Here is a 15,269-nt window from a genome sequence, read left to right on the forward strand (position 1 = left end):
TTGTACTCACCTAGTTGAGGTTGCAGGGGTCGAGTCCAAGCTCCTGGCCCTGCCTCTTCACTGGTCGCTACTAGGTCACTCTCCCTGAACCATGAGCTTTATCGTACCTCTTCTTAAAGCTATGTATGGATCCTGCCTCCACTACATCGCTTCCTGTGTGTGTGTGTGTGTGTGTGTGTGTGTGTGTGTGTGTGTGTGTGTGTGTGTGTGTGTGTGTGTGTGTGTGTGTGTGTGTGTGTGTGTGTGTGTGTGTGTGTGTGTGTGTGTGTGTGTGTGTACTCACCTATTTGTACTCACCTATTTGTGGTTGCAGGGGTCGAGTCTTAGCTCCTGGCCCCGCCTCTTCACCGGTTGCTACTGGGCCCTCTCTCTCCCCGCTCCATGAGCTTTATCAAACCTCGTCTTAAAACTGTGTATGGTTCCTGCCTCCACTACGTCATTTTCTAGGCTATTCCACTGCCTTACAACTCTATGACTGAAGAAATACTTCCTAATATCTCTCTGACTCATTTGTGTCTTCAACTTCCAATTGTGCCCTCTTGTTTCTGTGTCCCCTCCCTGGAACATCCTGTCTTTGTCCACCTTGTCTATTCCACGCAGTATTTTATATGTCGTTATCATGTCTCCCCTGACCCTCCTGTCCTCCAGTGTCGTCAGGCCGATTTCTCTTAATCTTTCTTCATAGGACATTCCCCTTAGCTCTGGAACTAACCTTGTGGCAAACCTTTGTACTTTCTCTAGTTTCTTGACGTGCTTTATCAAGTGCGGGTTCCAAACAGGTGCTGCATACTCCAGTATGGGCCTGACATACACGGTGTACAGTGTCTTGAACGATTCCTTACTAAGGTATCGGAATGCTGTTCTCAGGTTTGCCAGGTGCCCATATGCTGCAGCAGTTATCTGATTGATGTGTGCTTCCGGAGACATGCTCGGTGTTATACTCACCCCAAGATCTTTCTCCTTGAGTGAGGTTTGCAGTCTTTGGCCACCTAGCCTATACTCTGTCTGTGGTCTTCTGTGCCCTTCCCCTATCTTCATGACTTTGCATTTGGCAGGATTAAATTCGAGAAGCCATTTGCTGGACCAGGTGTCCAGTCTGTCCAGGTCTCTTTGAAGTCCTGCCTGGTCCTCATCAGATTTAATTCTCCTCATTAACTTCACATCATCTGCAAACAGGGACACTTCTGAGTCTAACCCTTCCATCATGTCGTTCACATATACCAAAAATAGCACTGGTCCTAGGACCGACCCCTGTGGGACCCCGCTCGTCACAGGTGCCCACTGTGATACATCATTACGTACCATGACTCGTTGTTGCCTCCCTGTCAGGTATTCTCTGATCCATTGCAGTGCCCTTCCTGTTATATGCGCCTGATGCTCTAGCTTCTGCACTAATCTCTTGTGAGGAACTGTGTCAAAGGCCTTCTTGCAGTCCAAGAAGATGCAATCAACCCACCCCTCTCTCTCGTGTCTTACTTCTGTTATTTTATCATAAAACTCCAGAAGGTTTGTGACACAGGATTTGCCTTCCGTGAATCCGTGCTGGTTGGCATTTATACTCTTGTTCAGTTCCAGGTGCTCCACCACTCTCCTCCTGATAATCTTCTCCATAATTTTGCATACTATACACGTCAATGACACAGGTCTATAGTTTAGTGCCTCTTTTCTGTCTCCTTTTTTAAAAATGGGAACTACATTTGCCGTCTTCCATACCTCAGGTAGTTGCCCAGTTTCCAGGGACGTGTTGAAGATTGTGGTAAGTGGCACGCACAACATATCTGCTCCCTCTCTAAGGACCCATGGGGAGATGTTGTCCGGTCCCATTGCCTTTGAGGTATCGATGTCCCTTAGCAATTTCTTCACCTCCTCCTCATCTGTATGTATGTCGTCCAACACTTGTTGGTGTATTCCTTGCTGGTGTCCCCATCTGGTCTGTCCCCCCAGAGTCCTTCCTGTCTCTACTGTAAATACTTCCTTAAATCTCGTGTTGAGCTCCTCACATACCTCTTGATCGTTTCTTGTGAGTTCTCCACCTTCTTTCCTCAGCCTTATCACCTGGTCCTTGACTGTTGTCTTCCTCCTAATGTGGCTATACAGCAGTTTCGGGTCAGATTTGACTTTCGATGCTATGTCGTTTTCATACTGTCGCTGGGCCTCCCTCCTTATCTGTGCATACTCGTTTCTGGCTCTTCTACTAATCTCCTTGTTTTCCTGGGTCCTATGCCTCCTGTACCTTTTCCATTCTCTGTTGCACTTAGTTTTTGCCTCCCTACACCTTCGGGTAAACCAAGGACTCGTTTTGGTCTTCCTATTATTTCTGTTTCCCTTGGGAACAAAACTTTCCTCTGCCTCCTTGCACTTTGTTGCCACATATTCCATCATCTCGTTTACTGATTTTCCTACCATTTCTCTGTCCCACTGAACCTCCTGCAGGAAGTTTCTCATACCTGTGTAGTCCCCCCTTTTATAGTTTGGCCTGTCCCCTTCAGTTCCTGTTACCTTCTCCACTTGTAACTCTACTATATAATCAAAACTCAGAACCACGTGATCGCTAGCTCCAAGGGGCCTCTCGTAAGTGATGTCTTCAATGTCTGAACTGCTCAGGGTGAACACAAGATCCAGTCTTGCTGGCTCATCCTCCCCTCTCTCTCTGGTTGTGTCCCTGACATGTTGATGCATGAGGTTTTCAAGTACCACATCCATCATCTTGGCTCTCCATGTTTCGGGACCCCCATGTGGCTCCAGGTTTTCCCAGTCGATCTCCCTGTGGTTGAAATCGCCCATTACCAGTAACTTTGCTCTGCTCGAGTGAGCTCTTCTTGCCACCTCAGCCAGTGTGTCCACCATCACCCTGTTGTTTTCTTCGTACTCCTCTCTTGGCCTCCTGCAGTTCTGTGGTGGGTTATACATCACTCCAATGACTACTTTATGTTCTCCGGACTGAATTGTACCTACAATGTAGTCTCTTTCTCCAATCATGTCCATGCCTTCCATTTCCTCAAATCCCCATCGGTGTTTTATGAGCAGTGCAACCCCTCCTCCCCCTCTACTCCTTCTATCTTTCCTCAGGATCTGATATCCCGTTGGGAAGATTGTGTCTGTTATTGTCTCAGCGAGTTTTGTTTCTGTGACTGCTATGATGTCTGGGGATTTTTCACTGATTCTTTCGTTCCACTCCTCATGTTTATTCATTATTCCATCCGCGTTTGTGTACCAAACTTTCAGTTTCTTTTCTATCATTGTGGTCATGCAAGAATATTGGGGTTGGGGGAGCGAGAGCCTTGGTGGGGGCCTATATGGGGCTGTGGTGTTGGTGGGGTTTGTGATGATGGGGGTGGGGTCAGAATGCCCATAAGGGACAGCTGTTGGGGTGAGGTTTTTGATATGGGGGTTGGTGGCAGAGGGAACAGTGAGTGGGTTGTAGTATAGGTTGCTCAGTTGCGTTGGGAATGTCGCGGTTGGAGTCTTTTGGTGGGAGATTCTGTGGGGTGTGTTTGCCCTTCCTCCTGTGTCTGGGTCCTGCTCATTTTCGTCATTGCCTCTCGTTCCTCCTTGCGTCTCTGTACCCTCTCTTTCAGTGTAGTCCTTTCTTCTTGTGTTCTGTCGCGGTCGAGGTATACTCTCTGGTACCCCTGTTTGTCCCTCAGTCTTGCTTTCTCTTGCAGAATCCTGGTTCGAACTGATTCTTCCTTGAAAGTTACTCTGACAGGCCGTATCCTTCCACTCGCAAACCACCCAATTCTCTGAAAATTTGTCACCTGGGTCATATCGCCCTCACCTATTGTTTTCATGATGCCTTCAATCATTTTTTTCTCCTCCTGTTTTATTTCTTCAAAGTTGTCCCCCTTGGCTTCTTGGAGCCCGTACACAAAAACTGACCTCGCCCTTTCCTCCTCCCACTGAGTCTCCATCTGCTTCCTCTGAGGCATTTTATTTCCTTCCATTGACATGTTCTTGCCTTCAGTCCCTGTCATATCTGAAACTTCTATTCTCAGTGAACTGTCTTTCATGACCAGCTGTCCCTTGCTACTGCAGTTGGCTGTTAGAATCTCTGCATATAGCATACCTTCATTGTCTTCGGACCTGTCATTTGATCTTAGTGTGCTCCTCGTCTTTTCCCTGGCCCCACGTGGGTCTGATAGGGCCTTCGTGTACGTCATGTCTCCGTTGTTGCTTACCGTCCCCTTGTCTGCGCCTGACATTGAATTTCCTGATGTCACATCTGAATTGTCATTTGTCTCTCTAATCTGTTTCAGGCTTTGCAGTTTCTCTTCTAAGCACTGTATCCTAGCTTCTGCTGCTAAGACCTGTACTTCCCACTTCCTGCACTCTTCAGCTATCCGCTCCTCCATTTTCTTACCAAGCTCTACTATCTTCCTTCCCCACTCTTCCTCCCTTTTTTGGAGCTCTAACTCCCAGTCTTTCCTCCCTGGTTCGTCTACCAGATCTCTGGTTTTCCGTCCTCTAGGGCCACCCGTTTTTTTTTTTTTTTTTTTTTTTTTTTTTTTTTTTACCACAGACAGAAGGCTAGAGGAGGGAGAGGGTGCGAGGGGGAGAGAGAAAGGGTAGAAAGAGGGAGAGAGAGGAGAGAGAAAGGGTAGAAAGAGGGAGAGAGAGGAGAGAGTATGGGGGTGAGGGATAAGACCAAGGGGGAGAGAGAGAGAAATGTGAGGGGGAGAGAAAGGGTAGAGAGAGGGAGAAAGAGAGGGAGAGGGAGAGGGAGAGAGAGAGAGAGAGAGGGAGAAAGGAGGGTGAGGGAAAAGGCTATGAGAGAGAGAAATGGAGAGATGGAGAGAGAAGCCTATAGAGAGAGAGGAGGGTGAGATAGGGTTATGGGAGTGAGGGAGAGAGAGAGAGAGAGAGAGAGAGAGAGAGAGAGAGAGAGAGAGAGAGAGAGAGAGAGAGAAAGAAAGAGTAGGGGGAAGGGGAGGGAAAAAGGCTATGAGAGAGAGAAACGCGAGGGAGGGGGAGAGGGAAAGATAGGAGGGAGTAGGGAGTGAAGGCAAGAGCGGGGGAGGGGAAAGGTCTGTGGGGGAGGGAAAGGTGTGTGGGGGGGTGAGGGGATGCGGTCAAATTCCAAGGATCAGCTGTGTGTACTCACCTAGTTGTGGTTTCAGGGGTCGAGACTCAGCTCCTGTCCCCGAGTGTATGTGTGTGCGCGCGTGTGTGTGTGAGCACGTCAGTTGTTTATATGTCCCAGAAATACAATTCACCTCTGTGTATCCGTAATACTAATAAGATACCATTAACACTGAGAGTAATTCTAATAATTATAATACTAGCGTGTGTTAACAAGTCATTCTTTCACCCAGTTATGTACTACCTTTTACTACATGTGTACCCAATACTTGCTTCTCAGATTGTACTGTCTTTGTGTCCTAAAACATTATCTCTCGAAACTGTTGTCAGGGCTGTAGTCCCATTAGCCACGACTTAATCCTCCTGCCTATTCCTTGCTCCTACAAATTTTATCTTCCTACTACTGCTAGGTGTTGTGTGTATGATAATCGCTCTGGAGCAGGGTTTGTGATAGCTACCAGTGACCGTAGGGCCGGCTCTACCACTCAAAACTTCCCGCCAACCACAAACAGGTGATTTGTACGTTACTCCTCAGAGGGGACGTCCATCCAGATGCCTGATGTACGATGCTCGCTGTACGATGCTCGCTGTACGATGACTCGTGCACCTCGCCCTTCCGCCGCTGACTTCTTCAGCTATTCTTTTCTCGTTGCCCTTTTGAGTCCTCATTTACCACACTTATCACTTGTATACTGCTACTTTTATAATTTCCACTTCACTTTTGGTAAGTACACTTCTTATTTGTGATGACACCCAACCTGTTATGGCAGCACTACTTCCTCAGGCCTACTGCTGCCACCACCTCTGCTTATACATATTTATGTATATGTATGAATATATATATATATATATATATATATATATATATATATATATATATATATATATATATATATATATATATATATATATATATATATATATATATATATATATATATATATATATATATATATATATATATATATATATATATATATATATATGCCCCTTTCTGGCTAGCTTGTTCACGCTGTGTGCTACATCACAGTTTGTCGTTAGCCAACCTCTCTTAATTTTTTTTATCTTTTCTCTTTAGTCACTCGCTTTGTACTTTGTATATTTGTAACAATGTGGCAACAAGTGCCAACTAGGCCTCAACGAACTGGCACTTTGAAATTTTGTTGTATAATTTCAAGCTTTCTCTCGCCTTTACTTTATTTATTTTTGCTAATACTTTGGTTATCACTTGTAGGGTTGTTCACTGACGTTGTCACTAACACTGGTTGCTTCTAGCTGCTAAAACACGCCCTAAAAGCACTAAGATTCTCGGAGCCTGGCGCTTGTGACCCACTACACTACACTACGTGTGTGTGTGTGTGTGTGTATGTGTGTGTGTGTGTGTGTGTGTGTGTGTGTGTGTGTGTGTGTGTGTGTGTGTGTGTGTGTGTACTCACCTAGTTGAGGTTGCAGGGGTCGAGTCCAAGCTCCTGGCCCCGCCTCTTCACTGGTCGCTACTAGGCCACTCTCCCTGAACCATGAGCTTTATCGTACCTCTGCTTAAAGCTATGTATGGATCCTGACTCCACTACATCGCTTCCCAAACTATTCCACTTCCTGACTACTCTGTGGCTGAAGAAATACTTCCTAACATCCCTTTGATTCATCTGTGTCTTCAACTTCCAACTGTGTCCCCTTGTTACTATGTCCAGTCTCTGGAACATCCTGTCTTTGTCCACCTTGTCAATTCCTCTCAGTATTTTGTAAGTCGTTATCATGTCCCCCCTATCTCTCCTGTCCTCCAGTGTCGTCAGGTTGATTTCCCTTAACCTCTCCTCATAGGACATACCTCTTAGCTCTGGGACTAGTCTTGTTGCAAACCTTTGCACTTTCTCTAGTTTCTTCACGTGCTTGGCTAGGTGTGGGTTCCAAACTGGTGCCGCATACTCCAATATGGGCCTAACGTACACGGTGTACAGGGTCCTGAACGATTCCTTAAGATGTCGGAATGCTGTTCTGAGGTTTGCCAGGCGCCCATATGCTGCAGCAGTTATTTGGTTGATGTGCGCTTCAGGAGATGTGCCTGGTGTTATACTCACCCCAAGATCTTTTTCCTTGAGTGAGGTTTGTAGTCTCTGACCCCCTAGACTGTACTCCATCTGCGGTCTTCTTTGCCCTTCCCCAATCCTCATGACTTTGCACTTGGTGGGATTGAACTCCAGGAGCCAGTTGCTGGACCAGGTCTGCAGCCTGTCCAGATCCCTTTGTATTTCTGCCTGGTCTTCGATCGAATGAATTCTTCTCATCAACTTCACGTCATCTGCAAACAGGGACACCTCGGAGTGTATTCCTTCCGTCATGTCGTTCACAAATACCAGAAACAGCACTGGTCCTAGGACTGACCACTGTGGGACCCCGCTGGTCACAGGTGCCCTCTCTGACACCTCGCCACGTACCATGACTCGCTGCTGTCTTCCTGACAAGTATTCCCTGATCCAGTGTGGTGCCTTCCCTGTTATCCCTGCTTGGTTCTCCAGTTTATGCACTAATCTCTTGTGTGGAGCTGTGTCAAACGCCTTCTTGCAGTCCAAGAAAATGCAATCCACCCACCCCTCTCTCTCTTGTCTTACTGCTGTCACCATGTCATAGAACTCCAGTAGGTTTGTGACACAGGATTTCCCGTCCCTAAAACCATGTTGGCTGCTGTTGATGAGATCATTCCTTTCTAGGTGTTCCACCACTCTTCTCCTGATAATCTTCTCCATGACTTTGCATACTATACATGTCAGTGACACTGGTCTGTAGTTTAGTGCTTCATGTCTGTCTCCTTTTTTAAAGATTGGGACTACATTTGCTGTCTTCCATGCCTCAGGCAATCTCCCTGTTTCGATAGATGTATTGAATATTGTTGTTAGGGGTACACATAGCGCCTCTGCTCCCTCTCTCAATACCCATGGGGAGATGTTATCTGGCCCCATTGCCTTTGAGGTATCTAGCTCACTCACTCCTCGGTTGTGTGTACTGTGTCCAGCACATGGTGGTGTACCCCACCTCTCCGTCTTTCTGTGTGTGTGTGTATGTGTGTGTGTGTGTGTGTGTGTGTGTGTGTGTGTGTGTGTGTGTGTGTGTGTGTGTGTGTGTGTGTACTCACCTATTCACCTAGTTGTGGTTGCAAGGGTTGAGTTACAGCTCCTGGCTCCGCCTCTTCACTGGCCGGTACTAGGTTACTCTTCCTGCTCCATGAGCTTTATTATACCTCTTCTTAAAGCTATGTATGAATCCTGCCTCTACAACATCACTTCCCAGACTATTCCATATCCTGACAACTCTGTGACTGAAAAATACATCCTAACACCCCTGTGGTTCACCTGAGTCCTCAACTTCCAACTGTGACCCCTTGTTGCTGTGTCCCAGCTCTGGAACATCCTGTCTCTGTCCACTTGTCGATTCATCTCAGTGTTTTATATGTCGTTATCATGTCCCCCCTATCTGTCATGCCTTCCAGTGTCATCAGATCAATCTCCCTTAACCTCTCCTCGTAGGACATACCCCTTAGCTCCGAGACTAGTCTTGTTGAAAACATTTGTACTTTCTCTAGCTTCCTTACATGCTTGGCTAGGTGAGGGTCCCAAACTGGTGCTGCATATTCCAATGTGGGCCTAATGTACACGGTGTACAGGGTCCGGAACGATTCTTTATTAAGATGTTGGAATGCTGTTCTTAGGTTTGCCAGATGCCCATATGGTGCAGCAGTTATTTGGTTGATGTGCGCCTCCGGAGATGTGCCCGGTGCTATACTCACCCAAAGATCCTTTTCGTTGAGTGAGGTTTTTATTCTTTGGCCTCCTAGACTGTACTCCGTCTGCGGTCTTCTTCGCCCTTCCCCGATCTTCATGACTTTGCATTTGGTGGGCTGAACTCCAGGCGCCAGTTGCTGGACCAGGCCTGTAGCCTGTCCAGATTCCTTTGTAATTCTGCCTGGTCCTCGTCCGATCGAATTCTTCTCATCAACTTTACATCATCTGCAAACAGGGACATCTCAAAGTCTATTCTTTCCATCATGTCGTTCACAGATACCAGAAACAGCACCGGTCCTAAGACTGATCTCATTGGAACCCCGCTCGTTACAGGTGCCCACTCTAACACCTCGCCACGCACCATGACTCACTGTTGTCTTCCTGACAGTTATTCCCTGATCCATTGTAGTGTCTTCCTTGTTATCCCTGCCTGGTCCTCCAGCTTTTGCGCTAATCTCTTGTGTGGAACTGTGTCAAACTCCTTCTTACAGTCCAAGAAAATGCAGCCTACCCACCCCTCTCTCTCTTGTCTTACTGCCGTCATCCTGTCATAGAACTCCAGTAGGTTTGTGATACAGGATTTCCCGCCCCCGAAACCGTGCTGGCTGTCGTTGCTAAGCTCGTTCCTTTCTAGGTGCGCCACCACTCTTCTCCTGAGAATCTCAATAACTTTGCGTACTATACATGTTAGTGACACTGGTCTGTAGTTTAATGCTTTGTGTCTGTCTCCTGTGTGTGTGTGTGTGTGTGTGTGTGTGTGTGTGTGTGTTAGTTACCATTTTGTCCTAGGCACATGTCGATTCGACACTAGGCCTGTTGTATATGTGTGTGTGTGTGTGTGTGTGTGTGTGTGTGTGTGTGTGTGTGTGTGTGTGTGTGTGTGTCTGTGTGTGTGTGTGTCTGTGTGTGTGTACTCACCTAGTACTCACCTAGTTGAGGTTACGGGGGTCGAGTCCGAGCTCCTGGCCCCGCCTCTTCACTGATCGCTACTAGGTCACTCTCTCTGAACCGTGAGCTTTATCATACCTCTGCTTAAAGCTATGTATGGATCCTGCCTCCACTACATCGCTTCCCAAACTATTCCACTTACTGACTACTCTGTGGCTGAAGAAATACTTCCTAACATCCCTGTGATTCATCTGTGTCTTCAACTTCCAACTGTGTCCCCTTGTTACTGTGTCCAATCTCTGGAACGTCCTGTCTTTGTCCACCTTGTCAATTCCTCTCAGTATTTTGTATGTCGTTATCATGTCCCCCCTATCTCTCCTGTCCTCCAGTGTCGTCAGGTTGATTTCCCTTAACCTCTCGTCGTAGGACATACCTCTTAGCTCTGGGACTAGTCTTGTTGCAAACCTTTGCACTTTCTCTAGTTTCTTTACGTGCTTGGCTAGGTGTGGGTTCCAAACTGGTGCCGCATACTCCAATGTGGGCCTAACGTACACGGTGTACAGGGTCCTGAACGATTCCTTATTAAGATGTCGGAATGCTGTTCTGAGGTTTGCTAGGCGCCCATATGCTGCAGCAGTTATTTGATTGATGTGCGCTTCAGATGTGCCTGGTGTTATACTCACCCCAAGATCTTTTTCCTTGAGTGAGGTTTGTAGTCTCTGGCCCCCTAGACAGTACTCCGTCTGCGGTCTTCTTTGCCCTTCCCCAATCTTCATGACTTTGCACTTGGTGGGATTGAACTCCAGGAGCCAATTGCTGGACCAGGTCTGCAGCCTGTCCAGACCCCTTTGTAGTTCTGCCTGGTCTTCGATCGAGTGAATTCTTCTCATCAACTTCACGTCATCTGCAAACAGGGACACCTCAGAGTCTATTCCTTCCGTCATGTCGTTCACAAATACCAGAAACAGCACTGGTCCTAGGACTGACCCCTGTGGGACCCCGCTGGTCACAGGTGCCCACTCCGACACCTCGCCACGTACCATGACTCGCTGCTGTCTTCCTGACAAGTATTCCCTGATCCATTGTAGTGCCTTCCCTGTTATCCCTGCTTGGTCCTCCAGTTTTTGCACCAATCTCTTGTGTGGAACTGTGTCAAACGCCTTCTTGCAGTCCAAGAATATGCAATCCACCCACCCCTCTCTCTCTTGTCTTACTGCTGTCACCATCTCATAGAACTCCAGTAGGTTTGTGACACAGGATTTCCCGTCCCTGAAACCATGTTGGCTGCTGTTGATGAGATCATTCCTTTCTAGGTGTTCCACCACTCTTCTCCTGATAATCTTCTCCATGATTTTGCATACTATACATGTCAGTGACACTGGTCTGTAGTTTAATGCTTCATGTCTGTCTCCTTTTTTAAAGATTGGGACTACATTTGCTGTCTTCCATGCCTCAGGCAATCTCCCTGTTTCGATAGATGTATTGAATATTGTTGTTAGGGGTACACATAGCGCCTCTGCTCCCTCTCTCAATACTCATGGGGAGATGTTATATGGCCCCATTGCCTTTGAGGTATCTAGCTCACTCAGAAGCCTCTTCACTTCTTCCTCGGTTGTGTGCACTGTGTCCAGCACATGGTGGTGTGCCCCACCTCTCCGTCTTTCTGGAGCCCCTTCTGTCTCCTCTGTGAACACTTCTTTGAATCTCTTGTTGAGTTCCTCACATACTTCACGGTCATTTCTTGTTGTCTCTCCTCCTTCCTTCCTTAGCCTGATTACCTGGTCCTTGACGGTTGTTTTCTTCCTGATGTGGCTGTACAACAGTTTCGGGTCAGATTTGGCTTTTGCTGCTATGTCGTTTTCATATTGACGTTGGGCCTCCCTTCTTATCTGTGCATATTCGTTTCTGGCTCTACGACTGCTCTCCTTATTCTCCTGGGTCCTTTGCCTTCTATATTTCTTCCATTCCCTAGCACACTTGGTTTTTGCCTCCTTGCATCTTTGGGTGAACCATGGGCTCATCCTGGCTTTTTCATTATTCCTGTTACCCTTGGGTTCAAATCTCTCCTCAGCCTCCTTGCACATTGTTGCTACATATTCCATCATCTCATTAACTGGCTTCCCTGCCAGTTCTCTGTCCCACTGAACCCCGTTCAGGAAGTTCCTCATTCCTGTGTAGTCCCCTTTCTTGTAGTTTGGCTTCACTCGTCCTGGCCTTCCTGCTTTTCCCTCCGCTTGTAGCTCTACTGTGTATTCGAAGCTTATAACCACATGGTCACTGGCCCCAAGGGGTCTTTCATATGTGATGTCCTCGATATCTGCACTACTCAAGGTGAATACTAAGTCTAGCCTTGCTGGTTCATCCTCTCCTCTCTCTCTTGTAGTGTCCCTTACGTGTTGTGTGTGTGTGTGTGTGTGTGTGTACTCACCTAGTTATACTCACCTAGTTGAGGTTGCGGGGGTCGAGTCCGAGCTCCTGGCCCCGCCTCTTCACTGATCGCTACTAGGTCACTCTCCCTGAGCCGTGAGCTTTATCATACCTCTGCTTAAAGCTATGTATGGATCCTGCCTCCACTACATCGCTTCCCAAACTATTCCACTTACTGACTACTCTGTGGCTGAAGAAATACTTCCTAACATCCCTGTGATTCATCTGTGTCTTCAGCTTCCAACTGTGTCCCCTTGTTACTGTGTCCAATCTCTGGAACATCCTGTCTTTGTCCACCTTGTCAATTCCTCTCAGTATTTTGTATGTCGTTATCATGTCCCCCCTATCTCTCCTGTCCTCCAGTGTCGTCAGGTTGATTTCCCTTAACCTCTCCTCGTAGGACATACCTCTTAGCTCTGGGACTAGTCTTGTTGCAAACCTTTGCACTTTCTCTAGTTTCTTCACATGCTTGGCTAGGTGTGGGTTCCAAACTGGTGCCGCATACTCCAATATGGGCCTAACATACACGGTGTACAGGGTCCTGAATGATTCCTTATTAAGATGTCGGAATGCTGTTCTGAGGTTTGCTAGGCGCCCATATGCTGCAGCAGTTATTTGGTTGATGTGTGCTTCAGGAGATGTGCCTGGTGTTATACTCACCCCAAGATCTTTTTCCTTGAGTGAGGTTTGTAGCCTCTGACCCCCTAGACTGTACTCCGTCTGCGGCCTTCTTTGCCCTTCCCCAATCTTCATGACTTTGCACTTGGTGGGATTGAACTCCAGGAGCCAATTGCTGGACCAGGTCTGCAGCCTGTCCAGATCCCTTTGTAGTTCTGCCTGGTCTTCGATCGAGTGAATTCTTCTCATCAACTTCACGTCATCTGCAAACAGGGACACCTCAGAGTCTATTCCTTCCGTCATGTCGTTCACAAATACCAGAAACAGCACTGGTCCTAGGACTGACCCCTGCGGGACCCCGCTGGTCACAGGTGTCCACTCTGACACCTCGCCACGTACCATGACTCGCTGCTGTCTTCCTGACAAGTATTCCCTGATCCTGTGTGTGTGTGTGTGTGTGTGTGTGTGTGTGTGTGTGTGTGTGTGTGTGTGTGTGTGTGTGTGTGTGTGTGTGTGTGTGTGTGTGTCTGTGTGTGTGTCTGTGTGTGTCTGTGTGTGTCTGTGTGTGTGTGTCTGTATGTACTCACCTATTTGTACTCACCTATTTGTGGTTGCAGGGGCCTAGTCACAGCTCCTGGCCCCGCCTCTTCGCTGATTGCTACTAGGTCCTCTCTCTCCCTGCTCCATGAGCTCTATCATACCTCGCCTTAAAACTATGTATGGTTCCCGCCTCCACTACGTCACTTTCTAGGCTATTCCACGGCCTGACTACTCTATGACTGAAGAAATACTTCCTAACATCCCTTTGATTCATCTGAGTCTTCAACTTCCAATTGTGACCTCTTGTGTCTGTGTCCCTTCTCTGGAACATCCCGTCTTTGTGTGTGTACATGTGTTCATGTGTGCATGTGTGTGCGTGTGTGTGTGTGTACTTCGCCTAAATGTACTCACCTAATTGTGGTTGTCTCTTCACTGGTCGCTACTAGGTCCACTCTGTCCCTGTTCCATGAGATTTGTCGTACCTCTTCTTAAAGGTGTGTATGGATCCTGCCTCCATTACATCACTCTCCAGACTATTCCACTTTCTGACAACTTTATGACTGAAGAAATACTTTCCAGCAGCTCTGTAACTCGTCTGAGTCTTCAACTTCCAATTGTGACCCCTTGTTGCTGTGTCTCTAACATCCTGTCTCTGTCCACCTTGTCAATTCCTCTCATTATTTCATATGTTGTTATGTTGTCCCTCTCTCTCCTGTCTTCCAGTGTCGTCAGGTCGATTTTCCTTAACCTCTCCTCGTAGGACATGTCCCTTAGCTCCGGGACTAGTCGCGTTGCAAGTCTGCACTCTCTGTGTATGTGTGTGCGTGTGTGTGTGTGTTGTGGCTCGGTTGGTAGCGTCCTCAATTCACACACTGAGGGACCGGGATTGCTTCTCTGAAGGGATGAATCGTTGGGCATGTTACCTTACACCTGTTACCCTTGTTACCCTTGATTAAAGGACTACGGTGGAAATAAGACAGACAGTCCCCGACGGCTCACTGACGTTACTGGGTTATCCTGGGTGAGTAACAACCTCCGGGTTCAAAATTTGAACATTACGCAAGAGGTAAGTTAGCTTGAGCTGTCAAATCAGGTCAGGTTAAGCTAAGTTAGGCTAGGTCAGGTCAGGTTGCTTACCTGTTTATCCTGAGTCGCTTCCAGAGGTCACTGCACCCGGCTTAAAGATAAACAGATGTTAGGTCATGAAAAATACTCAGACGACCCACGGAAATGTTCGACAACGGGAAAGTCAGTTCACCTATCAGTAACAGGTACTTGGGTTCACCTATCAGTATACAGGTACTTGGGTTCACCTAGCAGCATACATGCACTTGGGTTCACCTAGCAGTATACAGGTACTTGGGTTCACCTAGCAGTATACATGCACTTGGGTTCACCTAGCAGTATACATGCACTTGGGTTCACCTAGCAGTATACATGCACTTGGGTTCACCTAGCAGTATACAGGTACTTGGGTTCACCTAGCAGTATACAGGTACTTGGGTTCACCTAGCAGTATACATGCACTTGGGTTCACCTAGCAGTATACAGGTACCAGGGTGTTAGCCAACTGTTATGGGTTGCCTCCTGATGGATGGTCATGCACCCTAGGTAGCGCAGGAATGCACTGAGGTAGGATAACAGCTCCTAACCTGTAAATACAACGTGACCAAAGTAATGTTCGCATAAAGATAAGCAGATGTCTGTCCAGTTATCACGTACAACTTTCGGTTATATACTTCGGTAGAATTTATGGCCAGAAATTCCCATCTCGCGCTGCTGGGGTTCCCAAGATTATTTCCGATCCGCTGGTTTGGTCAGTTTCCTATATTTACACTAATGCATTCACATATATTCGTGAATATCTGTAGTTTGTTACTCTCAACAAGGCCTAACCGAGTGTAAGTAAGTAAGTAAGTAAATTTATTCAGGTATACACAA

This window comes from Cherax quadricarinatus, chromosome 17 (assembly GCF_038502225.1).
Source record: "Cherax quadricarinatus isolate ZL_2023a chromosome 17, ASM3850222v1, whole genome shotgun sequence".
NCBI lineage: Eukaryota > Metazoa > Arthropoda > Malacostraca > Decapoda > Parastacidae > Cherax > Cherax quadricarinatus.